This window comes from Sorex fumeus, unplaced genomic scaffold (genome assembly GCF_029834395.1).
Source record: "Sorex fumeus unplaced genomic scaffold, SorFum_2.1 ptg000086l, whole genome shotgun sequence".
NCBI classification, from domain to species: Eukaryota; Metazoa; Chordata; class Mammalia; order Eulipotyphla; family Soricidae; genus Sorex; species Sorex fumeus.
The window spans coordinates 10,170,568-10,196,521 of record NW_026606143.1 but is presented as its reverse complement, the minus strand read 5'-3'; the positions used below and the strand labels follow the sequence as shown (position 1 = coordinate 10,196,521).

The window sequence follows — 25,954 nt, the reverse complement described above, 5'->3', positions numbered from 1 at the left end:
AGCAATAACTTTTATCTCTCCTTCTAAGCAAAGTCTGAGGCCAATCTAGGAACTTTTTTTGGGAAGATATTTATTATTATTATTATTATTATTATTATTATTATTATTATTGAATCACCGTGAGGTACACTTACAAATCTTTCATGATTGAATTTTGGTCATACAGTGATCTAACACCAATCCCTTCACCGGTGTACATTTGGAAGAGATTTTAAGTTGTTCCTGCCCTCCCTTATTTTTTTCTCTAGGTATTGAGAACCAGTTTGGATAATCCATAAGAGGGATAATGTTTCTTTTCTTCTTTATTTTGCCACACCTAACAGTGTTCTGTGCTTACGCCTGTCTCTGCACAAAGGGATTACTCCTAGTGGGATACAATATAGAGTGCTGAGGATTGAACCTTGGTCGGCCATGTGCAAGGCAAGTGCCTTACCACTCTATTATTTCTCCGACCACCCCCATTTTTTATGCAAGTCTGAACCAGGAGTGATGACTCCCAACTCACCCACAGAGCTACTCCGCCCCCCCCCAACACCAGGGTTGTATAACCTCTAAATTCACTTTGAGGGCCACAGGTAAGCTTCCCCAAAGGTGAGGAGATGTCTTTTCTGTCAGTACCTCTATTTAAACTGCTACTATAAGAAGTAACAGCTCTTGGGTTTAGATGCTTGGATGATGATTTTCTTTAATTTTTGTACTTTAGATTATTCATTATGACTACACATTTTATAGTTTTGATGTACAAAGTTTACTGTACCTTCCCTATGGAAGTGTGATTTTTAAAATTTTTATTAGTGAGGCATCATAAAGTACAGTTGCAGACTTACAAATTTTTGTGCTTGGGTTTCAATTATACAATGATCAAATACCCATCCCTCCACCAGTGCCCATTTCCCACCACCATGGATCCCAGTATTCCTCCCACTCCCCATCCCCCCTATCCCACCCTGCCTCTGTGGCAGGGCATTCCCTTTTGTTCTCACTCTCTTATTGTGTGTTGTGGTTTGCAAAAGAGGCAATGGATGACAATCATGTTTGGTCTATAGTCTACTTTCAGCATGCTTCACCCATCCTTGGAGGATCCTCCCAATGCCTTCATTTGGTGTTCCCTTCTCTATCTGAGCTCCCTTTTCCCCTTGCATGTGTGGTTGGCCTCCAAGCCATGGAGCAAGATTTCTGGTACTAATCTCGGCCATTCTTGGGTGTTAGTCTTCTATTTTGTTACTTTATGTTCCCCAGATGAATGCAACCTTTTTATGTCTATCCCTTTATTTCTGAGTCATTTCGCTTAACATGATACTTTCCATGTAGTACCACTTTTATGTAAATTTCATGACTTCGTCTTTTCTAACAGCTACTGTTCTCGGGCACTCAGGTTTTTTCCAGATTCTGGCAATTGTAAAGAGTGCTGCAATGAACAAACAATTGCAGATGTCACTTCGACTATACTTTTTTGCCTCTCTGGGATATATTCCCAGGAGTGGTATTGCTGGATCAAATGGGAGCTCAATTTCTAATTAATCTAATTAATCTGAGTTTATTTTAACCCAAAGTTCATGAGAACCACTGGAAGTGAGAAGAAGCGTGGGTGGGGGTGTTGCTTATTGTTTAAGATAGCCTTCTATTTGCTGGTTGGAGAGTGGATTTTAGGATGGGCAAGAATAAAGCAAGACCTATTAGGAAACTTTCCAGGGATGTAGGCATGGACCAAAATAAGAAGTATATGTATGAGGCTAGGCATGAACCAAAATAAGAAGTGTATGTATGAGGCCAGAGAGATCATATAGGAAGTAAGGTTGTAAGACTTTTATCCTTGTAAGAAGTCAATCTCAGTTTGATTTCTGGCACCATATAGGATCCATTGAGCATCACTAGGAGTGATCCCTGAGCACAGTCAAGAGTAATCATTGAGCACTACCGCATCTGTTGATACTCCAGGGAAAACAGACAGTTCCTGTAATTAAATCTCAGTCACCTGTGTACAAGGCAAACATCTTTCTACTGTGCTAACACTCTGGCTCTGGAAGATGAAATTTAAGGTAAGGGAAATGTCCCATCCACTGCAATCTAATCTAGATGTTTCTTCACCATTGATTTACTTGAAACCTTCTGTGGGGGAGTGAGGTATTATTTATATAAATAAAGAAGGGCTATTCTAAAACAAAACCCCTGCCCCCAAGAAACCTGCCAGACAGTGATTCTGGGGCAACATGTATGCTTCCATTCATTCCAACTGGCAGTTTCTGAAGCAGTCTGATTGCCTGAGGGTGCAGCAGAACCACTGTTCCATTAGCTTCCCTCAACAGCTGCAGGAGTTCTGACTGGCGGAGCCATTAGTTCCAATTCCTTGGAGTAATCCCAGGATGCTTGCATATACATGGGTCCCTCAGTGCCAAGAACACTTGGGGAAACTTGAGGTCTGTGCTGTCATGTGAACCTGAGTTAAATTCAGAATGAACGAAAACTTGCTCCCAATCTAGAGCTTCCAATGTGGATTGCTTTGGACTGCGTTGTCTGGGATGCTATGGTCGGGGTCTCTGTGAATAATCTGGTGGCATTAAAAGTCCTCCATTTCTCCTTAAAACTTTCATCCTCCATCATCTTTGACATAAGGCACATGTCATTGACAGTGCTCATGTCATGGTGGTTTTCCATTTCTCAGCTATTTGACTTCTCAGCAGCATTTGGTACTTGTGATCCCCATTCACTTTGAAAATGATGCTCCCCTTGGCATCTTTGAGCTCCACCCTCCTTATAACCTCACTGGATGATAGCAGGCTCATCTCCTCTGACCCTTTCTTAAAGGTGAAAATTCAGGAATTGTGCCCTTGCCCTTCTCTCCTTGTCTTGGTGGGGCATCTCCCTCATTCCTAGGATTGCCACTACTACCCAGCTACACAGTCATGTTCCAGTCTCCACTTCTAGACTAGGCCATTCTCTGAAGTGTCCAACCCAATGGCCAGTCGGAATTCTTTTGATCTCTCTATTGTAGCACGTTGAATTAGGACTCAGCCTGGCCCCAGAGTCCTGCTCCAGACTTTTGTCCCAGTCACCAGTGAATTGCTATTCCCTCCAGTCAGATACCTGCTCACATTCCTCCTGTCTTTTCCTTTTCGTGCCCTATATCCAATCACTGGCCAAGTGTATCAAGTTGGCCCTTTAAACATCTCCCCATCAATGATGTTATGCCTTTCCTCTTCTCACTCTCTTAGCATAGACCCTGCGGAGAACTTTATTTGCCTCCATGTCTGAACTCTCTCAGGAACATTTCACTTATCTCTACCTCACTATCAGTCCCCTTTGCTGGTGGACTCCTCACCCTGCAAACATTCACTTACATGGCATCTCCCCTGGGCAGCCTTCCCAGACTAAGACTAGAGTCCGTGTCCCATATCTTCCCATGTATTTTCCTGTCAACTCCATGTGTTGGGTCTATCCTATTCACCACAACGTCAACGTCAACTCCATGTGTTGGGTCTATCCTATTCACCACAATATTCCCTGTACTTGGCAGGTCTGGCTATATGGGTAACAGTGAATAAACAGGTCACAGAAGATATTTCTTAGCAGTTCTTTAAACCAAGAGGTTTAAAGGCTTACAAGGACATCCTGTAGAAAAGTGCCTGCCATAGAGGTAAGCTGGGGTGAGAAGGGCGGGAGGGAAACTGGGGATGTTGGTGGTGGCAAATGTACAATATTGAAGAGTTGAGTGATGGAACATTTTATTACTGAAACCCAATCATGAACAACTTTGCAACTGTGTATCTCACAGTGATTCAATTAAATACATATATATTTAATATATATGTATATATATATATTAAATACATACATATATATATGGCTCACACAGACACTCTGAGTGTGGGCCTGAATACCACTATTTTTATTGGTGGAATTTCTTTCCATGCTTATCTGGAATCACTAAAAAGAGTGCCAAAGAGCTAGCAAGAGCTATAGGCTCACTCCTATACTCCTTCATCTGGGTAAATGGACCTTTGCAGGCCGGTGGAGCATGTATCAAGCCCTATCACCAAGCATATTGTAAATGGTCATACATTGATGAGAAATGGTGCTATTTGGCTCTGGAACTTTCAGTTCATGAGCCAGGGGGAAAATGGCATTTCCACGTCCTGGACTATAGTGCCTTGAAACCCTCCTTTCTCTTGAGTCCCTTAGCTGGCAGGTCGCATGACCCAATATGGCATTTGACACAGTGGGTTGTAATTATTTCTTTACATGTGTGATTTTGGCAGCTCTTCAAGGGCAGGGAGCAGATTTTACTCGCCACTCGGGTCTCAGCTGGTGGCACAGAGGCTGGCACAGACGTTAGGCCCACAGGAGTGTGAGGCGGGGATATCCCAGGTGTATATCATTTTGCTTTTGGATAGAGGCCAGGAGTGGGGATGATGAATTACTGCTGGAGTCTAATTCTGATTCCAGGAGGCTTACCCTGTATTCTCTCAGCCTTATTCATCAGAGAGATTCCCCAAGCTTCTTTTGGAGGATGCTGGCGCCATGAGTTAGGTAACAGGGGTCGTGATGCGATGTTACTGGGTCAAAGTGTGATGCAAGTGCCCCTGTGAAACAGTGGGGAGGAGGAAGCGAAGGATGTACACAGGGAAGCTGCCCTGGCCCCAAGCCAGAGCTTTAAGAACTTGCACTTCAGGGAGTCCAGCTGGGTGTTGGCACTTGTGTGAGTTTCATAAACCTGCATGTCCTGTCGGGAAAGGAACTCAGTGCCAGGATTTCAAGCACTCTCTGCATAGGATTAGGGCAGACGTGAAACTGACCCCAACGGATGCCCTTTTGCCTTGCCAGTAGGGAACTGGCAACCTGATGAGAATTCAGAAAAGCGGGCCAAATCTAAGCCCCTTCCACTCAAGCCAACCTCCGTTTACTGAGGGCGGCAGCCATTCTTGCCCCCCCCCCCAATAAACAACGAAACAATAGGGTGCCTTAGGCTGGATTTCTTGGGAAAGACCTCCTGAATCAGAGCATTTTATTCAGGAAGGGGAAGAGGAGGGTCTCTGGAACATCTATTAGGGAAGCTTTGAAGCAGGAGAAGATGCGGAAAGAAGCTCTTGCCTTGTGTGCCACACAGTTGCAACAATTCCCCACTGTCAATCCATCAGGATCTCAGCAGCTGGGTTGGTCCAGCAGAATTGTTCCAAACGGAAGCCAAAGGTCTGGGATTTGGTGCTGCTTACAACCTGTAGTGTCTCCATTTATGGGGTGTGACCCTGGGAAGAGAGGTTTCTATCTGCTGAGGGTGTCCTTGAGGGAAACCCATAGCTGACAGTCCCCCCTCAGCTGGGGGAAAAGGGGGATCACCTCATAACTGTCCCCTACTGCTCAAAGTTGAATATAGCTGAGGAAAATCATTTATTTCATGGGCTACCAAGAAGCCAATGATAGCAAAGCTTTTTATTTATTGAATCACAGTTAATTACAGTTACAAAACTTTTATGTTTGAGTTTCAGTCAGACAATGATCGAACACCCATCCCTCCACCAGTGTATATTTTCCACTACCAATGTCCGCAGTATCTCCCCCATCTCATCCCTCTCCTGCCTCTATGGCAGACAATTACCCTCTTACTCTCTACTTTTGGGCATTATGGTTTAGCAATGCATTTTAGGGGGAAGGTCTGGATAAGGGTGATAGAAGTAGATTTGAGGTTGAAGTGAGTAGGAGTAAACCAAGGAAGAATGCATCCTTCACATTTGGAAGGCTTAGGGTTCAATTCCCAGAACCCTCACCCCCCCCAAAAAAAAGATGGAGAAAGAGTAAGTGAATGGGGCACAGAATGGGGCTCTGGATTCCTGGGATTGTCCTGTAGGAAAGTTTTGCTAGCAGAACCTCAAGAAGTGCTCAGGTCCCAAGACTACACCCTCAAGGAGACCCTGAATAGGCAAGCACCTCTGTGAAACTCTCCCAGATGGCAAACAGGAGCTGGTGTTGGCCTTCTAATGTGGGCGTTTCTATCCTTCGGGAGCCATAGGGCAAAAAATGCCCACTTTTCTGCAAGAGACAGGTCAAAATGAGGTCTTTCTGTGTTGGATTTCCAGGGACTCAGCTCTACTCAGGGGAAACACTAGCCACTCAAGAGGTGAAGGAACAAGGTCAGGGGGAGAGGAGGCCTGAGGTCACGCAGCTGGTGAGTGTCAACATCAAAAGTCAGCCCGACTCACAGTTCAGTGCTCAGTCCTAACACCTGGCCTTTCCGTCTTTATTTAGGCTGCCTGGTTTCCTCATAGCAACCACACACTCGGCCTGATACGGGCGCTTCTAAGTCCAGTTTTACCATGGCAGCCCTCTCCTGGCAGCGCCTATTCTCTGCCGAGGTCTGAGGCTGCCCATGCCAGCGGGTGGAAGGCCCCGTCAGCCAGAAAGGCCTTGGAGACATTTGCATTTGGGTGAAAGAGGCTGATGGTCTTGGACTCACAGCTGAAGGTTTTCTGGGGTGGAAATTAAAGTGGCAGCAGGAAGCAGAATGCGACCTAATTAGCAGTTTGGTCTCCAACACTGACCTCCTTTCGGGAAAGCTGGCAGTTGCAGAGCGTAAAGCAGCTGTCGCCTCTTCCCTGCCTGGCCAGGTGGGCTCCGAGCAATGCCAGCCCAGCCTTCACCCCACACCAGATGCCCCCCTGCTGGAAAGAAGTCTCACTTCGCCCCCTGCTCCCCATCCCCAGAGCTCTCTGACCAGGGATCCAAGCAGTTGTGAAAACAAGCTGTACTCCCAGCTAGAACTCCTTGAAAAAGGAGGGAAGGAAGAGAGAAAACAAAGCCTTTCATGTATGTCAGAGAGTGTCAGGGGGGCTGGAGAACTTGAATGGAGATGAGGAGGCAGAGCAGGAGTGGGGAGGGGGAACGGGGGCAGAGAGCCACGTGGGGGCAGTGGATGCATTTACCAGCGCCTTGCACCTGTTGTTGTCTGCTGTGACCACACGTGCAGGCGACCCCAGGAGCTCCAGCTAAACAGGCGAGGAGTGTAATTAATCCATTGTTTAGCATTATTGGAGCTCACTGCTGCGCGGATTCTTCCTGGCAGCGCTCCCAGCCCAACATGGGAGGTGCGTCAGCCTGATGGTGGCGGTGGAGGCAGCCGCTCAGCCGGCCAGGAGGGGGCTGGAAGGATTGAGACATCAGGCCCATGAAGGACGCTACTGCCTGAGGGGGATGAGGGGAGGACAATGCCCAACTCTGCTCACTGCCAGGGGGTCGGGGAGGCAATGCTTCCCACTGCTAGCCAATCAGGTCTAGCTGCTGAGCTCCTACTGAGAGCACACATGGGCCTCCCTGGTCCTTGGGTTGGCTGAGCTGTGGACAGTGTGGCCAGGGTTTGCCCACAGGGGCAGGCTTTTCATCTGGTGTGTGGCGGCTTTCCTCTGGCATACAGGCTCCAGGATCCGCCATGGCAGAAATGTAGCAACCTTCCTGGAAATGAGCGCCAACATTTGGACAGTATTTACTCCATGTGAGTCCTATTTGAAAAACTGGCTTGGTATGATCTCACTTGATATAAACCAACTCATCGAGATAGATGCTCTCATCATGCCCCAGTTTGTAGGCAGCAGGAGAGAGGCTCAGAGAGGTCAAGTAACTTACCTGAAGTAGCACAGCCAATAAGACATAGAGGTGAGGTTCAAATAGAGTCTGGATCCTGCGTCTGCACACATGACATGTGCTCAGACAGCCAATCCTCATCAGTGCTCACACACCTGGCAACAATGAGGCATGAAGAATTTCTCTTGATGTTCCCATCCGCAACTGCCGGGACACATTTCCATTTCTGGGCTCTGGGTTTTGATTATCCAGTGGAGGGGGCCAGAGGTCTGAACAGTCATCAAATATTCAACATACCTTTCCCGTGGGATGTGCCAGGGGAGACCTTGGAGCTATCAGGCAACATCAGTTCAGGGCTTCTCAACCTTAGGTATGAAGAGCAAAGGCAAATGGAGCTTGTTAGCAGCACCAATTCCTGGATCCACAAAGCCCCCAGATTTGTGGTTGTCTACCAATCGGTTGCACTTCACCAGGCCCTTGCTTTAATGCAGTTTCCCAAAGTGAGCAAGACTGTCTTCACGGGGGACGCTAGAACTGTCCAGTCCAGTAGCATTGTAGTAAGCCTTGGGTATAACTGTGGAGAGCTGGGGTGGGCAGTGGGTGTTTCCCCTTTGTTAGGTTAAAGAGTGGGGAGTGGGGTCATTGGTGGAAGGAAGTGGACACTGGTGAAGGGGTCTTATTGAAACAACGTATGTCTGGAACCCAATCATGAATAACTTTGTAATTTCATGGTGACTAAATAAAAGATAAATAAATTTAAAAAATTTTTTATAAAATAATGTGGATTTCCAGGGGTAGGTGGTGAGTGGGGACTCCACGCCAGGCTGTTTTCACTTGAAGCGCCCCAGAGTGGGGCGAGTGAGAGTCCGCCCTACCCCAAGACACCCAGCCCTGGTAGCTGACCCCCATTACCCAATTGCTGCTATGCTCCAGGCCACTTTCTAGACGTTAGGGCCGAGCCTCACGCATGAGTGAAGTCCCACAGAACCCAGGTAATGCTGAAGTTTGTGACCTTGGACTCTGGACTCAACAGATGGGGCAGAGATCCTCTGCCTGCTTCCCCAGTCTCAGGTGACCCAGGGGTCACACCCAAAGCCACACCCTGCCAACACCAGATAATCTCCTCATCTACCACCCTCCAGAACTCATGGCCGCTCCTCCCAGACGGGAGTATAAAATGAGGCCCCATAATTATGCCACCAGACTCCGCGTCAGGCTGTTTTCACTAGGGGTGCCCCAGAGAGGGGTTGGCCAGAGTCCTCCCCACCCCAAGAGACCCAGCCCTGGCAGCCAACCTCCACTACCCAACTGCTGCCATGCTCCAGGCCACTTTCCGGCCACATCATAAGACATTTCCTACCCATTTTCCATAATTACCACATTAATGTTTGATGGAGTTCAGACAGTAGACAACAGAATATATATATATATATATATATATATATATATATATATATATATGCCACACTCCAGGATGCTTTCCAGACCCGCGTGGCTGCTCTGGCCGAGACTCACACAGGACTGAAGCCCCACAGAACAAGATAAGCGGAACTCTGAGACTTTGGACTCCAGGCTCAAGGGAGCCAGGGACAGAGATTCTCTGCTTGCTCCCACCAACCACAGGTGAGGAAGGGATTAAAATCAGGAGCCCCACCCTACCCTGCCCTGTCTGCTTCCACCAACCACCAGAGCCCCAGGGATTGGATTGTGCACAGAAGACCCACCCTACCCCTACTGGTACCAGATAAATACCTCACTGGCAGACCTCCACTACCTCCACTATCTCCACTACCCAGCCGCCGCCACACTCCAGGATGCTTTCCGGACCCGTGCGGCTGCTTTGCAGCTGCGCAACACATTATAAGACACTAAATACACATCTTCCAGAATTGCCCTATCATATTTGATAGGGTTCAAATATGGTAACACCTACAAGGGCGATTAGAGGTCGCCCCAAAAGCCTCTATCCCTCTCAGAAAGCCTGGCAAGCTACCGAGAGTATTCCGCCCACACGGCAGAGCCTCACAAGCTATCTGTTGTGTATTCAATATGCCAAAACCAATAATGACAATGGGTCTCATTTCCATGACCCTGAAGGCGTCACCAATATGGCAGCATTGAGAAGGATGAGAAAGGAGGGGCCGATAAAATCTCAAGGCTGAACTAGGCTGCCACAATGAAGGAAGACAAAAATGATCCTCTGTACTTTCAATGCACATACGCTAGCATCAGATGCATCCATCGAGGACCTGATGGTACAAGCGCAAAAGATCAAGTATGACATCATTGGTCTGACCGATACAAGAAGGCACCAATCTCATCACGCCATTTTCGACACTGGAGAACAATTGTTCCTCGGAACATGCGATAAGTGAGGTGTCGGAGGCGTCGGTGTCTTCTCAACGCAAACTTGGCCATGAGCATTGATTCATTCGGATGCCTAACAACCCGAATTGGACGTTTACATTTGAATAGATGTGGCTCACTGCCGGGAGTTTCTATCTTCGTTGTCTATGCATCAACATCCAATTATGATGAAGGAGAAATTGAGAAGTTCTACATGGAGCTGGAGAAGTTCTATAAAGAAGACCACACCTTCTACAAGATCATTGTGGGTGATTTTAATGCCAAAATAGGACTAAGAAGATCAGCCGAAGAACTTCACATCAGGACCCATGGCCTAGAATGGAACGAACAGGGTGAGAGACTGTCTGAGTTCATCATGTCGACCAAGACCATCCATGGTAACTCAAGATTCCAGAAGGCCGAATCTAAACGTTGGACATGGGAGTCTCCCAGTGGACAATTCCACAACAAAATAGACCACATCATATTCAATCGATGGTTTTGCCTGACCGATGTGACTGTTGTCCCAAAATTCCAAACGGGATTGGACCACCATCTCCTTCATGCAAAATTCTACTTCACCGAATGGGGAGAAAGGGCTGCAAAGTTTAAAAAGAGAATTGCCAGAATGACCACCAACTGGGAGCTCTTTGGCACTATTGCAGCAACATGGGAAGATACCATTGTTGACAACATTGACGAGGAATACGATCGACTGGTTCAGCACCTCCATGATTGTGCAAGGAACACCAAGAAAGAGATAGCCACAAAAAACGCCTGTCTTCGAAAACTCCTGAGCTTATTCACCAACGTGGTTTGGCACATACCTCAGGCAACCGCAAGCGAACATCCAAGCTCAAGCTCGCAAAGCAGTGCAGAGATGCAATCAAGGAAGACCTCAAAGAGAGAAGAGCAGAAGTGCTGGTAGATGCGGAGGAAGCCGGGAAAAGTATTCGTAACGCCCGCCTGTCCTTTGCCAACTACAAGACCAAGATGACTGCCCTCCGACATCCTGATGGATCTATCACATCTTCCAGAATGGCAATGGAGAAGATTATCCAGGACTTCTACTCAAATCTCTTCTATAGCCATGTCCAACTGCCGACATACCAAATTTCACAGGATGGATATGTCGTTCCCAATGTTCTCCCTTCCGAAATTCGACATGCCATTTCGTCAGTAAAGGAACAAATAGCACCCGGCCCAGACAAGGTCAGACCTGAACACCTGAAGAACCTACTGTCAGTACTCATCAATACGCTGGCTCAGCTCTTCACACACTACCTGTCTGAATGCAAGGTTCTGTCCCAATGGAAAACCAGCAGGACTGTACTACTGCACAAGAAGGGAGACATCCATGACATTGGCAACTATTGCCCGATCTGCCTATTGTCTGTCATCTACAAGCTGTTCACTTGTGTCATCCTGAATAGGATTGGAAGAACACTAGATGAAGGACAAGCATGTGAGCAAGCCGGGAGCCACAAAGGATTCAGCACCATTGACCATATCCACACGATAACCAAGCTCATTGAGGTTTCTCGGGAGTTCAAGATGCCGCTCTGCCTAACGTTCATTGATTTAAGGAAGGCCTTTGATTCTGTTGAGACAGAAGCGGTCATTGAAGTCCTAGACAATCAGGGCATTCAAACTCAATACATCAAGATCCTCCATGAGCTGTATTATAGATTAACTACCAGGATCTCACCATTCTACAAAGAAGTAATCATTGATGTCAAGAGAGGGGTTCAACAAGGTGATACCATTTCACCGAAACTCTTCAGTGCCACCCTGGAGAACATCATGCGACAACTGGAATGGGAAGGAATGGGAGTGAAGATAGATGGTTGGCAACTATACCACCTCCGCTATGCTGATGACATTGTTTTAATAACACCAAACATCAGCCAAGCGGCACAAATGCTGGCCGACTTCGACCGTGAGTGTGGAACGGTCAGACTTCAGCTGAATCTTACGAAGGCAATGTTTATGAGAAACAGCCTCGTTCCTGACGCCCCATTCACTCTCAATGGAACGACCATCTCCAAATGCAACAGCTATGTGTACCTAGGTCGAGAAGTCAACATGACAAATGACCTGGCACTCGAGCTGCGCAGGGGGAAGAGAGCAGCTTGGAACACCTTCATGAGCGTCAAATAAATAGCTAAGAGGACAAAGAACCTCCAGTTCTGGGCACATCTCTTTGATTCCACTGTTCTTCCTGCATTAACATATGTTTCAGAGACCTGGGCCCTACGCAAACAGGATGAGAATGCTATTCGGGTCTCCCAAAGAGGAATTGAAAGAGCTATGCTTGGAATATCACGTTTCTCTCAAATGAGAGAAAGAATCCGTAGTTCCGACCTCCATTGACGATCAAGAATCAGGGACGCTGTCTCATTTGCCAAGGTGTCAAAAATCAGATGGACTGGTCACATAATGAGATTTAGAGATGACCACTGGACTAGAGCTGTTACCGACTGGATTCCGCGGGATGTCAAAAGACCACGTGGGCACCCACCTACCAGATGGTCAGACTTCATCAAGATCATGAACGATCGGTTTGAGGCTCTTTGTGTTCCTAGAGCGAACAGATGCTATTGGGCTACACTAGCACGCGACAGGGACAAATGGAGACGTCACTGGTGCCCACTCGAGCAAATTGACGATTAACAGGAAGTGAAGTGATCAAGTGATATGCCTCTCCAAGAGTCCGGCAAGCTACCAACAGTATCCCACCCACACAGGCAGAGCCTGGCAAGTTTCCCGTGGTATATTCGATATGCCAAAAAACAGTAACTATAACAGGTCTCATTCCCCTGACCCTGAAAGAACCTCCAATTGTTGGGAAAGATGAGTAAGGAGAGGTTGCTAAAATCTCAGGACTGGGACGAATAGAGACGTTACTGGCGCCCACTCAAGTAAATCGATAAACAATTGTATGACAGTGACAGTGAGAGCTGCTGAGTGATTCTTTTCCCCCAATACAGGCAGAGGAGACCACATAATTCTGGGAACCTCTGTTTTGGAGACTGAAACAGGATTAAGTGTGAGTGTCTCTGTGCTCCCCACCTGAGCATTTAGCCAGGCAGCCCGAAGCATCCTTGTCCATCTTCATCACTCAGCACTGGCTAAGGCAGCTCTTTAGGGCTCAGCGACTCTCAGAGACATGTTGAAGACTTGGCTGAGGGAGCAGAGAAGCAGCTCCAGAGACTGCAGTGACTGAGTTGGATGGTTATTGTATTACCAGGTTGGACTTTGCTGGCTCCTTACTTAAGAGCAGGCAGCTGCCTCTCATGGCTGAGAGGACAGTGTTTTGCTTTGCTGATTCCACATGGGCAGTGGAAAGAACTGTCCTCTATTCCAATTCCAATGCCATGGAGGAGAAAGCACTTTCCTGGAACCTGACATTGTTCACATATGAGACAAATACCACCCAAACTTAAGATGTGTATGCTTGTCCTGCTGAGTCTATTAGCTTGCCAGGAAAGGTGCATGGACCAATGATGGTTCTATGAGGGGGAAAGGCTAGAAGGTTGAAGGGCTAGGAGAGAAAGTCCATAGTGGTGATGTTCATTAATTAATTATCTTAAACTCAGGAATGAGAGAGATTGTATAGTAGGTGAAGTGCTTGCCTTGCATGGTGGTCAACCCCAGTTTGATCCCTGGTACTGCATATGGTCTCCCAATCACTTCCAGGAGAGATCCTTGGCACAGAGCAAGGAATAGTCTGTGAGTAAGACCAGATGTGGCACCAAAATGTATGAAAAAAAATCATAAATTCACCTCTGGGGACGGCTGTGGATGTCCAGAGTTCTGTACACAGTTGGGCAGAAATTTCACTATTCAGGCGGTAGAACCATAGCTTCAGTTAGATCTATCCTGCTGTGATTTCTTGGGTTCCTGAGTCACACAGCATTCAGTTTAGATACCTCCCAGGCAGGTGTGAATATTGATGAAAACTTGTCCTTGTACACCTTGTTGAGATTGTGACTGCAACAGGCCTGGCAAGGGACTCACATCTGTGAACAGAGATTCCCTTTGGGTTCCATTAAGGCTGGGCCAGCCATTAGCACCCCTTTGGTAGAAAAGGTTCCCCTGACTCCAAGACCCAGGTTAATGGCACTTCCCTAAATAGGCCAAGCAAAACACCCAAGGGCTCCTGGGACATGAACAAAGGAGGTGAACATTCTCAGGAGTCCTGCAAGCACATTCCACTTTTGAGAGCCAGGGCCTCCTAACTCTGCAACGGCCTCCACTAAGGCCTACTCTCATCTGCAGTAAGAAAGGCAGCTTTTGCACCACAGATTGTTCTCACTGGTAGACAGAGATTTTATTCTCTCCCCATCTGAGCTATTTCCAGTTGCTATTATTTCTCTGGCGAAAGAAATGGACAGGGCATGTTGCCTGGGACCTAGAAGATGAGGGAGGAGGGACATATCGAAGATTTGTCAAATTTTGATCATACTCTACCTGTTTTTCCTGAATTTCCTCATAGGAGCAGACCCTGAGGTCTCAGGCTGTATTACTCTTTCCTCGGGTCAGAGATGTTTCCTTTCAGGTTACATAGAGATTATTTATACCAGATCTTATCCAGTGGATTGTCTCTGACCATTCATAAAAAAGCAACAGCTGAGCAAGTGCAGAAAAATAGTATTCCAGTTCCAGGGTCCCTCAGGGTGGCTGTTTCATTAGTTCCTAGAAGAGTCTCGAGCCCGATCTTCTGTACACACTGCTTCTCAAAAATATCGGAGGCTTCCACATTCCACTGCATCACAACTATGGTTTTCTTCTTGTTGTGTTCCTTCTAAGACTCAGGAAGGAGCCAGCCACCAAGTGCTCAGTGCTAATCCTTCACGTGAGGTCTGTGGAAGACATATAGAAAAGGGCAGACATAATGCCTGCCCTGCATTCCCATCCAGCTGATAAGAGACCTCGGAAAGTTATGTGGCAGGATATTTTGGTTTTGGTTTTTAGGACCACACTTGGCTGTGCTCAGGGATTACTCCCGGCTCTGTGCTCAAAGATTACTCCTGGCCAGGCTCAGGAGACCATATGAGGTGCCTGGGATCAAACCTGGGACAACACCATGTAAGGCAAGTGCTCTACTCACTGTATTGTCTCTCCAGCCCTGCTGGATTTTCTTGCCTGACCAATAAGTGTGCATAATGAAGCCAGTTCAGGATGGCTTAAAGCCCAAATTCACTTGCTTTGGGACTCTTCACTCCAGCTCCTATATTAAATTCACCTTCGGGTCTATGGTAAATTTTATGAAATGTTACTTTCCTCTTTACGGCGAACATAAACATTTATTATACATCCTGTGATATATGTTTCCAGGAAGTAAGGGAATGCTGTTGTGGAAAGATATGATTCCCAACTGATTTGAAATATAGACGAGTAGCATGTTTTAGAAAGGGGCCAGGACTTTAATGGAAAAAAAGTAGTTATCAATTTTTTTCCTTGTCTTTCCCTGCCTTCTCTTCTGGCACCAGTTATAGGAACATTTCTCGGCTCTTCTCCCCATGCACACAAAAGACGATACCTGATATGAAATGCTGTCAAATCCTGCTTCATTAAAGCCCACAAAAGCTAATGCACAGCTCCCCTAACACTGCCCTAAAATGGGAACAAAGAGGCAGAATAATGTCAAAATAGAGCACAAAGGAGAAGAGTTTGTCCTCCAGGCCTGAGAGATGAAAGCTATTAGGAATCATCTGTGAATGTTGGGCTGGGCGAGTGTTTCTCCATTTCTTTTCATAGATGATGGGGGACTGTCAGAGTGGATGCCCTGTGTCAGCTCCTCAAGTGCAGGGGAAGCCCTGCTACAAGTCCTGGTCATGCTACCATTACCCATTCAGTATCTGGACAGGAAGCATGACCCATCAGAGGCAGGAGCAAGTCCACAAGGAGGGAACAAGTACTTGCACTGGTTTCTGGTGCAGAGCACCTCACAAACACTAAAGAGGGTTGGATTCGTTTGGTGAAGAGCAGGGAGGATCTATGGACCCAGGAAATATATCATTGTGAAGGATGTCCTGGAGTTTTAGAGGATATGGAGCTAAGAACCAAAAGCAAGTTATACTTTTAATCTCAACTGCTAACTAGTACCATAAACAACCAAAAAGAGCAAGCCAGTTGGCTTTGTGGTTCATTGACAGTGTTTGGTTTTAAATGACAGAAGGATCACATGTATTCCACCAGTTTAGATTAGGATCCTGGAAAGGTGAAAGAGCAAATAGGAGGATCTAGGTGACAATAGATAGCGAGGATTTCCCACTTGGCCCTGTGGCATGTCAGCCATCAGAGGAGTGAGAGGAGAACCTTTCCCCTAGCCCACACTTTCCTTTCACATTGATTCCTGTCCCTCCTTTTACACTCCTTCTGCCTCACTATTCTGCCATCCATGATTATATAGGGTGCCTAGGCCAGGTGAGGATAGAAACAGTGAGCACTGGGGAGTCATTTAGATCATGCCTTTTTTGGCTGGCAGCCATTGAGATAAACTTAAATGAGCTACCCAAAGAAAAGCCTCAAATAAGTTTTGAGAATGGGCAAGTTTGTTTGGGTAGTGCTTCCAAAGAATAGAAGTGAGGGAATGGTGAATGTGAGACTAGAATGAAGAGAGAGCCAATGCAAGGGTTTATTATTAGGGCCCAATTTGACTGGGACCTCCTACGAAGCAAACAGAAAACCTGCCCCCCCCAAATATCAATTTTATACATGGGAGGTAGAAATGTAATTGTAGCTCTGGAAAGAAAGATGGCGGCCGCACGGGAGCCTTGTGGACAGCAGGTTTGAGCCGCGGCTGGGGGCGGCAGGGACCTCATGGGAAGGGGGGCGTAATGGGCCGTCCTTCACGCCCGACCGAGGTCGCCAGCTGCTCCCCACGAGCGGCTCTCCGGCACGGCCATGACTCCAGAGCACAGAAACCAATCTCTTAACTATCTAACTTTTAATAGAAATTCTTCCAGGGTTAATAAGTAAAATAGCAGAAATCCAAAACCGCGGCCGCTATTGCGGCCGCGCGACATCATTTTATTCTTAAACCAAGTTGTAAAAAGCAAATCATTTCACAACGCTGTTTCAGCATGTCTGATTGGGGGGGGGGGAGGGTCGTAAACTCTAAACAATAATTGTGCATCTTCTATCGAAACAATGTATCTAGTCAAAGTAGATGGAGTATTAACTAGAACTCATCTGCCTCACAGGAATTGGGAGGGGTGGGAGGTGGGGTTCTATTGGGGTTCGTGGTTAAAAATAAGTATTGGTAAAGGGAAATGTGTTTGATATTTACATGACTGAGACCTAAACCCGAAAGCTCTGTAACTTTTCCCACAGCGATTCAATAAAGAAATAAATTTAAAAAAATAAATAAATAAAAATAAAATAAATAAAATAAAAAGAAATGTAATTGTACTGGTTAACCCACTCAATCCCTTACCAACTGGTTAAGGGTTATCCCCACGGATGGTAATGTTACTAAATTACTGAGCTATGTCCACAAAATCCTGGGCCTCATAAGTATAGAGAGCAAAGACATGGTACTCATTCTTTTTTTTAATTTTTGCTTTTTGGGTCACACCCAGCAATGCTCAGGGGTTAATCCTGGCTTTTCACTCAGGAATTACTCCTGGCAGTTCTTGGGGGACCAAATGGGATGCTGGGAATTGAACCTGGGTTGGCCACATGCAAGGCAAAAGGCCTACCCGCTGTACTATCATTCCGGCCCATGGTGCTCATTCTTGATGAAATGCGTGGACCTAAGTTCCCACGGAACTGTGGAATCCACACCCTTGGGATCAGAAATAGGTTGCTAAAAATGGGGCACAGTACCAGATACACCTACTACAAGATAAAAGTCTGACAAAGGGTAAGAGAACAAGGAGATAATGTATGAACACAAGGGAGTCCAAAACATAAGGGAAACTTGGGTAAAGTTTTTCTCAGAATATCAACTGCTCTCGAATTATTCAAACTGACATTAAGGGAAGGCTGAATACAAGAGCTGGGGAGGGTTACTGAGAGTTGCATAGGGCATACTGCCAGACAATAGTACAGAAATCCTCCTGGATCTCCAGCATCTTGTGCATTAGAATGCACTTGAGCCCTGCCCCCGCAGAATCCTCAACATGGGGTCATAAATGAGGTGAAACCATACTATAATGAGATTTTTCTGGTTCCAACCTTAATAAACCTCTGTGGGTAGGGACCAGGTTTTTCTGTGTAGTATTGATTCTATGGGCTACAGCAGGGTCGTGCCTTTGTGAGGGTATTTAGAAAACTTGGAGGGCAAGAGATTGGGGTTTGGGGAGACAGAGAAGGCTTAGCTGAAATCTTGATTAGACTTTTGGAGCTGCTTGCTCTACAAAGCGGCCTGCAGTAGAACACCTGGGGAACACCCTTGGGACTTGGAGGCATTGCAAATCCAAACCTGTATAAAAGAATTTAATCTCCTCCTGTGCATCTATATTGTAAATACTTCCAGAGCCATAGTAATAAATAGGAGAGAGTATGTTAGGTTGTATTAATTAAGCATATGAAAGGATTGTAGAGGATATATATTGAAAAGACCTATTATGTCATCTATAGCACCAGTACCTTAAGATAACTTAGACGTTAAGGCAGACATATGTTAACAGTCTTTTCAGTGTTCCCTCCTCCAAAGAAGTGACTCACATCCACTGTATATGGCTTTGGAAGGATGTTAATCATGACACCTCACTCATTGCCCTCCTTTACCACTGCCAACACATACTCCAGCCATAGAAATGGTCATAGGAGGGATTCGCCAGATCCCTCTGTTCCTCTGGTCTAGTAAAACATTCAAAAATGGGAGTGTGACAGCAGAAATGCTATCTGAACTTCTATGTTCATTACACCACTATTCACAATAGCCAGAATCTGGAGACAACTTGAAGGCCCAAGAACAGACGATTGGTTAAAGAAACTATGGTAAATCTACACAATGGAATATTACGCAGTTATCAGGAAAAATGAAATCATGAATTTCACTTCTAAATGGATGGAATGGAGAGTATGATGCTGAGTGAAATGAGTCACAAAGAGAGGGACAGATTGATTGCACTCATTTGTATGATATAAAACACATATTATCATAATTTGAGACTAATACTCAAAAATAGTAAAAATAAGAGCTGTGAGGATAGGTCCACAGTTGGAAACCTGCTTCAAGTATTGGGTGAGAATCAGTTGGGATAGAGAAAGGATCACTATGACAAAGACATTGGGAAATGATCACTCTGGATAAAAACTACATGCTGAAATTAGGTAAAGGAACAAACATAATAAATTATCAATATGTGTATTGTAAACCATAAGGCACAAAAGGAGAGAGAAAGTGAGAAGAAAAGTGCCTTCCATAGAGGCAGGCTGGAGTGGGGGTAAGTGGTGGGAGAGAATCTGGGGACATTGGTGATGTGAATTATATACTGGAGGAGGGATGGATGTTGGAACATTGTATGGCTGAAACTCAACCATGTACAGCTTTGTAACTGTGTATCTCATGGTGATTCAATAAAACATAAAATTTCTTTAGCCAGTCATCTGTTCTTGGGCATTCAGGTTTTTTCCAGATACTGGTTATGGTAAACAGTGCTGCAATGAACATATGAGTGGAGATGTCATTTCTACTATACTTGTTTTGATCTCTGAGGTATATTCCCGGAAGTGGTATTGCTGGGTCAAATGGGAGCTCAATTTCTAATTTTATGAGAAACATTCATACTGTTTTCCAAAAGGGCTGAACCAGTAGGCATTCCCACCAGCAGTGAAGGAGGGTCCCTTTCTCGCCACATCCACACCAACACTGGTTGCTTTTGTTCTTTTGTATGTGGGCCAGTCTCTGTGATATGAAATGATATCTCATTGTTGTTTTGATCTGCATCTCCCTGATGATTAGTGATGTAGAGCATTTTCTCATGTGTCTTTTAACCATTTGAATTTCTTCTTTGAGAAAGTTTCTGTTCATTTCGACACCCTATTTTCTTATGGAGTCAGATGTTTTCTTCTTGTGAAGTTCAACCAGTGCTTTGTATATCCTTGATGTCAATCCTTTATTCGATGGGTATTGGGTGAATATCCTTTTCCATTCTTTAGATTCTTTGGTATATCTACACAATGGAATACTATGCAGCTGTTAGAAAAGATGAAGTGATGAAATTTGCATATAAGTGGACTAACACAGAGAGTATCATGCTCAGTGAAATGAGTCAGAAAGAGAGGGACAGACATAGAAAAATTGCACTCGTTTGTGGAATATAAAGTAACAGTATGGGAGATTTACTCCCAAGAATAGTAGAGATGAGTACCAGGAGGATTAGTTCACAGCCAGGAAACCGGCCTCACATGCTGAGAGAAAAGGCAGTACAAATAGAAAAGGGACAACCAAGTAAAGGATGCTTGGAGGACCCACTCGGGATGGGAGATTTGTACTGAGAGTAGAGTATAGACCGAACATGATCACCACCTGCATTGCAGACCACAACACCCTAAAGGAGAGAGTGAGTAAAAAGGGAATCCGTCTGCCACAGAGGTGGAGGGGGGCAGGGGGGAGGGGGATGGGGGAGGGACACTGCGAACACTGGTGGTGGAGAATGGGCACTGGTGGAGGGATGGGTACTTGATCATTGTATGACTGAAACGTTAACACTGAAGTTTGTAAGTCGATAACTGTATCTCACAGTGATTCATTAAAAAATAAAAATTGATGGGGTTGTTTGTTTTCTTCTTGTAGAGTTCAACCAGTACCTTGTACATCCTTGATATCAACCCCTTGTTGGTTGTGTATTTGGCGAATAGCCTTTCCCATTCTGTAGACTGTCTTTGTATTTTGGTCACTGTTTCTTTTGAGGTGCAGAAGCTCCTTAGTTTAAGATAGTCCCAAAGAAGAAATACGAATGGCTAAAAGGCACATGAGAAAATGCTCTACATCACTAATCATCAGAGAGATGCAGATCAAAACAACAATGAGATATCATTTCACACCACAGAGACTGGCCCACATACAAAAGAACAAAAGCAACCAGTGTTGGTGTGGATGTGGCGAGAAAGGGACCCTCCTTCACTGCTGGTGGGAATGCCGACTGGTTCAGCCCTTTTGGAAAACAGTATGGACGATTCTCAAAAATTTAGAAATTGAGCTCCCCAGGATGGGAGAAGCATGCTGAAAATAGACTATAGACCAAACATGATTGCCACTCAATGCCTCTTTTGCAAACCACAACACCCAAAAGGATAGAGAGGACAAAAGGAAATGCCCTGCCACAGAGGCAGGGTGGGATGGGATGGGGGGTATGGGGGGTGGGAGGGATACTGGGACCCATGGTGGTGGAAAATGGGCACTGGTGGAGGGAAGGGTATTTGATCATTGTATAATTGAAATCCAAGCACAAAAATTTGTAAGTCTACAACTGTACTTCATGGTGTTTCACTAATAAAAATTTAAAAAAATAAAAAAGTAAATTAAAAATTAAAAAAATCATATTACTAGAAAAATTGAAAAAAACATAAAATAAAATAAACAAATATGGGAGTGCGACTTAAATAAGAATAAAGTCTTCACTGAGATTTGATTGTTAGGTTCTGGTAGAGTAAGAGACCCATTTTATTTATTTATTTATTTAAAATATGGAACACTTCACGAATTTGTGTGTCATCCTTGTGCAGGGGCCATGCTAATCTTCTTTGTATCATTCCAATTTTAGTATATCTGCTGTTGAAGTGAGCACAAGAGACCCATTTTTAGTAAAATTTCTTGAAAATAAAACATCGCTCAGAAGGAAGAAAAGTTGAATGATGAAGAGACATAAAAATACTGGTAATTCCCCTGGATTTACCTATGTCTGATATCAGAATACCCTATGACATGCTAATTGTGAGAATAAATAAATTTCATCTCTGCTTAAACTAGTATGCATTGAATTCATATCATTTGCTTTAGAGAAAATGTCTGACTAAGAGAATATTTACTGAGCACATAATTTTGTCTGTACTAAGTATAGTGGGTGGAATCCTGGCTCCTTTCCAGAATATGGCCCTCTTCCAGAACCTGTAAATATGAATTATTTTGAAAAGGGATCCTTTCAGAGGTAACTGTATTAAGAATCTCAGTATGAGATTGTCTGGATTCTTGGGATCCAGTGATGAATATGAAAAATATAGAGACATAAGGGAAGACTTAAACATACAGAAGAAAATGCCACGTGAATATGGAAGCAAGAAATTAGAGTGATACAGTCACAAAGAGTGCTGACAGACACCAGACACTAAACGACGCAAGGAAGGATTCTCCCCTAGGTCTTCCAAAGTAAGTACAGACCTGCTGACATCTTGATTTCAGACTTCTGGTGTCCAGAACTATAAAATAATACATTCCTACTATTATAAACTACCATGTTTATTATAATTTGTTATGGCAGCCCTAGGAAACTAACACATGTGGTACTTGCCAATATTCAAATTTGAGAAGAGAACACCTTGCTATAAAAATAGTGGCCTGAAATGATTACTTCTAATTTACTTTAAATAATTCTCTAGAAAAAGAATTAATTTAATGTGAATGTGTATAAAATGGGTGGGAATAAAAGAGAATGGCTCATACAATGGGTTCACATTATAGGTATAGAAACATATAATAGTTAAGAATCCAAAAGATACTTAAGTATCTTGGCCCTCTACTTATTCCACTCTATATAAAACTGAATATTCAGGTAAGTTGCTTTCCTTGGCCTCAATTTCCAAATTTTAAAATGGGAATGAACATAATAGTAATACCTTAATAAAATTGTTTTGTGTATTAACTGAAATATATGTGAGTTAAATGAAATAATATAAAATGTTTGGAATAGAGTCTAGCATATGCTAGGTACTCAATAAATGTTATTCTGGGAAATTGTCCTATAATGAAGTATCTTACATCAGAGCTTGCCAACTAGTGTGCTTCATCTGGACTATTATAAGTATGGCTAGATAATCAAAAAAGGAGTTTGGGGTAGATGAAAAAAACTGATTCTGATAGCAGAACTTTATTTATTATGCAAGGTGATGTGGATAGAAAGAGTCCTATGGATAATGATGAAAGAATACTGGCATTTTTGTGATGGACATAGTATGGTAACATTGAACCCTTCAAACACAAACATTTATACTTGTAAACCAATATTGCCTCAATTTAAAAAAAACTGATATTACAGAAAAAGAGGCACTTGTGAAAGTGGAAGAGGGCTCATTAAGCAGTTTATGAATTAATAGAAAATATGGAAAAATAAATAAGAACTAGTAAGGAGATTTAATCAGTAACCAAAAACTTCCCAACTAAGAAAAGCCTAGGACTAAATGACTTCACTAATAAGTTTTACCACTATAGAAGAATTAGCACCAAAGTTTCTCAAATAATTGAAAAGGAATGAACATTTCCAAGTTTATTTTATGATTCCAACTTATGATACTACTAAGATCAGGCAAGTATACCACAAGGGAAGAATATTTTAGGACTATGTCTCTGATAAGCATAAATATACAAATCAATAAAATATTGCAAACTGACTCTAACAGTAACTGAAATTATCATAAAATGATCAAGAGGGACTTATTCCTGAATATAAGAATATTTCTGCATAAATTAATGAATAAACAATATACACCAAAATAAAGAATAATAAAAGTAATCGATCTTATTAACAGACAGAAAAAGAATTGCCAAAGCATTGACAGAATTAATCTTCCTTTATTTATAAGAACTCTCAAAAATGGGAATAGAAGGAATGTTTTAATTATATATATAATATTACATTGTATAGCATAATAGAGCCACATATAATAATCCTGGGACTGACGTTATTTATGAAAAGTTAAAAATAGTTGGAATCATGGTTTACAAATTGCTTTGCATCACACCAACATTGGTATGAATCCCTGCCAGGAATAGTCCCTGAACACTACTGGATGTAGCCCATAACCTTATCCCACAGAGAAAGAATAAAAAAAAGAACAACAGGTGTAGACATCACTGTTCCTGATTCCAACATATATTTCAAAGATACATCATTCAAACAGCATGGCATTGACTTAGAAACAATTGCATAAATTAATGGAATATAATAGTGACCCAGAGATAAACACAGGCATATATAAGATTAACTTACAACACCGATAAAAATAATATACACTGGGAAAAGGCAGTCTCTTTGATACATGGTGTTGGGCAACCTAGATAACTATAAAGAAATAAAGATGGATTAGAAACTTGACCATAAGACTTGGAACCACAAAAATCCTTAGAGAAAGCAGGGAATAGCTCCATACTATTGGCTTTGGAAATGTTTCATTTATTTATACCCAAAAAAGGGAAAATAATGATTAGTAAATATATCAAACTAAAAATTTTCACACATCAAAGGAAACCACCAACAGAATGAAAAGACAGTTTACAGAATGAGAGAAAACTTTTGTAAACTGGATAGTCAATTAGGGGATGATATCCAAAAAAGGCAAGGAGAATGGAAATTAAAGCATTTAAAAATGGTTACAAGAAAGATCAGAGTAGACATGTACCCAAAAAACATGTACACATGGCCACTAGGTACCTAAGAAAGTGCTCAACGTAACTAGTCATGAGAGAAATTAAAAAAAAAATCACAAGGGCATATCACTGCACACCTGTTACAATGATATTTTAAATAGACAAAAGGTAAAGGTAAAGGTAAAGGCCCTCCCGTTGATCGTCGATTTGCTCGAGCGGGCCCAGTAACGTCCCCATTGGAGACTTTGTTGTTACTGTGTCTGGCATATCGAATACTCTCGGTAGCTTGCCGGGCTCTCCGAGAGGGGCGGAGGAATCGAACTCGGGTCGGCAATGTTGGCCGCATGTAAGGCGAACGCCCTAACCGCTGTGCTAAATAGACAAACGATAACAAATGCTTAGGACATTTGTAGCAAATGGAACACTTGTGTGTTATCGATAAGAATGCAAATGTGTACAGCTACTACAGAAGAGAGTTTTACATTTTCTTGAAAATTAAAAATACTAGTCTATGATCTAGCACTCCTACTTTGGGTATATATTTAAAGGGGGAAAATCACTATATTCAAGGAATGGAGCTGGAGCAATAGCACAGCGGGTAGGGCGTTCGCCTTACAAGCGGCCAACATGGCCGGCCCGAGTTCGATTCCTCCGCCCCTCTCGGAGAGCCCGGCAAGCTACCGAGAGTATTCGATATGCCAGACACAGTAACAACAAAGTCTCCAATGGAGACGTTACTGGGCCCGCTCGAGCAAATCGACGATCAACGGGAGGGCCTTTACCTTACCTTTACCAAGGAATGGAAACAACATGTCTGTCCATGGACGGATAAATGGATGTGAGATATGGGCCAGAGAGATAGCACAGGTAAGGTGTTTGCTTTACATGCAGCCAAACCAGGGCCCGTCCCTGGCACTACATATGGTTCCTTGATACCATCAGAGATCATTCCTAAGCACAGAGGTAAGGTGTTTGCTTTACATGCAGCCAAAACAGGGCTCGTCCCTGGCACCACATATGGTTCCGTGGTACCATCAGGGGTCATTCCTAAGCACAGAGTTAGGACTATCCCCTCAGCACCACTGAATGTGGCTCAACTCCCCTCATAAAGAATATATGAGATATATATAGATGTATATGTTATGCCCATTGTACTATTATCTATTTAATAAAAAGAACATTATGCTATGTGTGACAATGTGGATAAACCTGAAGGGCATGTGTTGTACTGTGAGAAATATGCCAGACAAAGAAAGAATAATAGAACCATAGTGCCATTTAATGTGAAATACTAAAAAATAAAAATTCAAATGTATAAAAGCAGGGAGTACAATAGTGGCATGCTTAAGTTGACAGGTGAGGAAAATAGCAGGACGGCAATGGAAAGGTACAGCTTTTAAGTTATAAGATGAATAAGTTCAAGGATCTAATATATAATGTGATGATTACAGTTAATAATGATATATTGTATAATTTAAGTTTGATAAGAGGGTATAA

The 25,954-nt window shown here is 43.8% G+C and overlaps 2 non-coding genes across 2 annotated transcripts; both read right to left on the bottom strand.

Moving 5' to 3' along the window:
- Positions 1 to 538: 538 nt before the first annotated feature.
- On the bottom strand, positions 539 to 671 carry LOC130039447 (small nucleolar RNA SNORA68). Its single transcript, XR_008794873.1, has one exon. It is a non-coding gene; the product is annotated as a small nucleolar RNA SNORA68 (small nucleolar RNA).
- Positions 672 to 21,558: 20,887 nt separating this feature from the next.
- On the bottom strand, positions 21,559 to 21,665 carry LOC130039489 (U6 spliceosomal RNA). The gene has a single exon (XR_008794908.1). It is a non-coding gene; the product is annotated as a U6 spliceosomal RNA (small nuclear RNA).
- Positions 21,666 to 25,954: the final 4,289 nt, after the last annotated feature.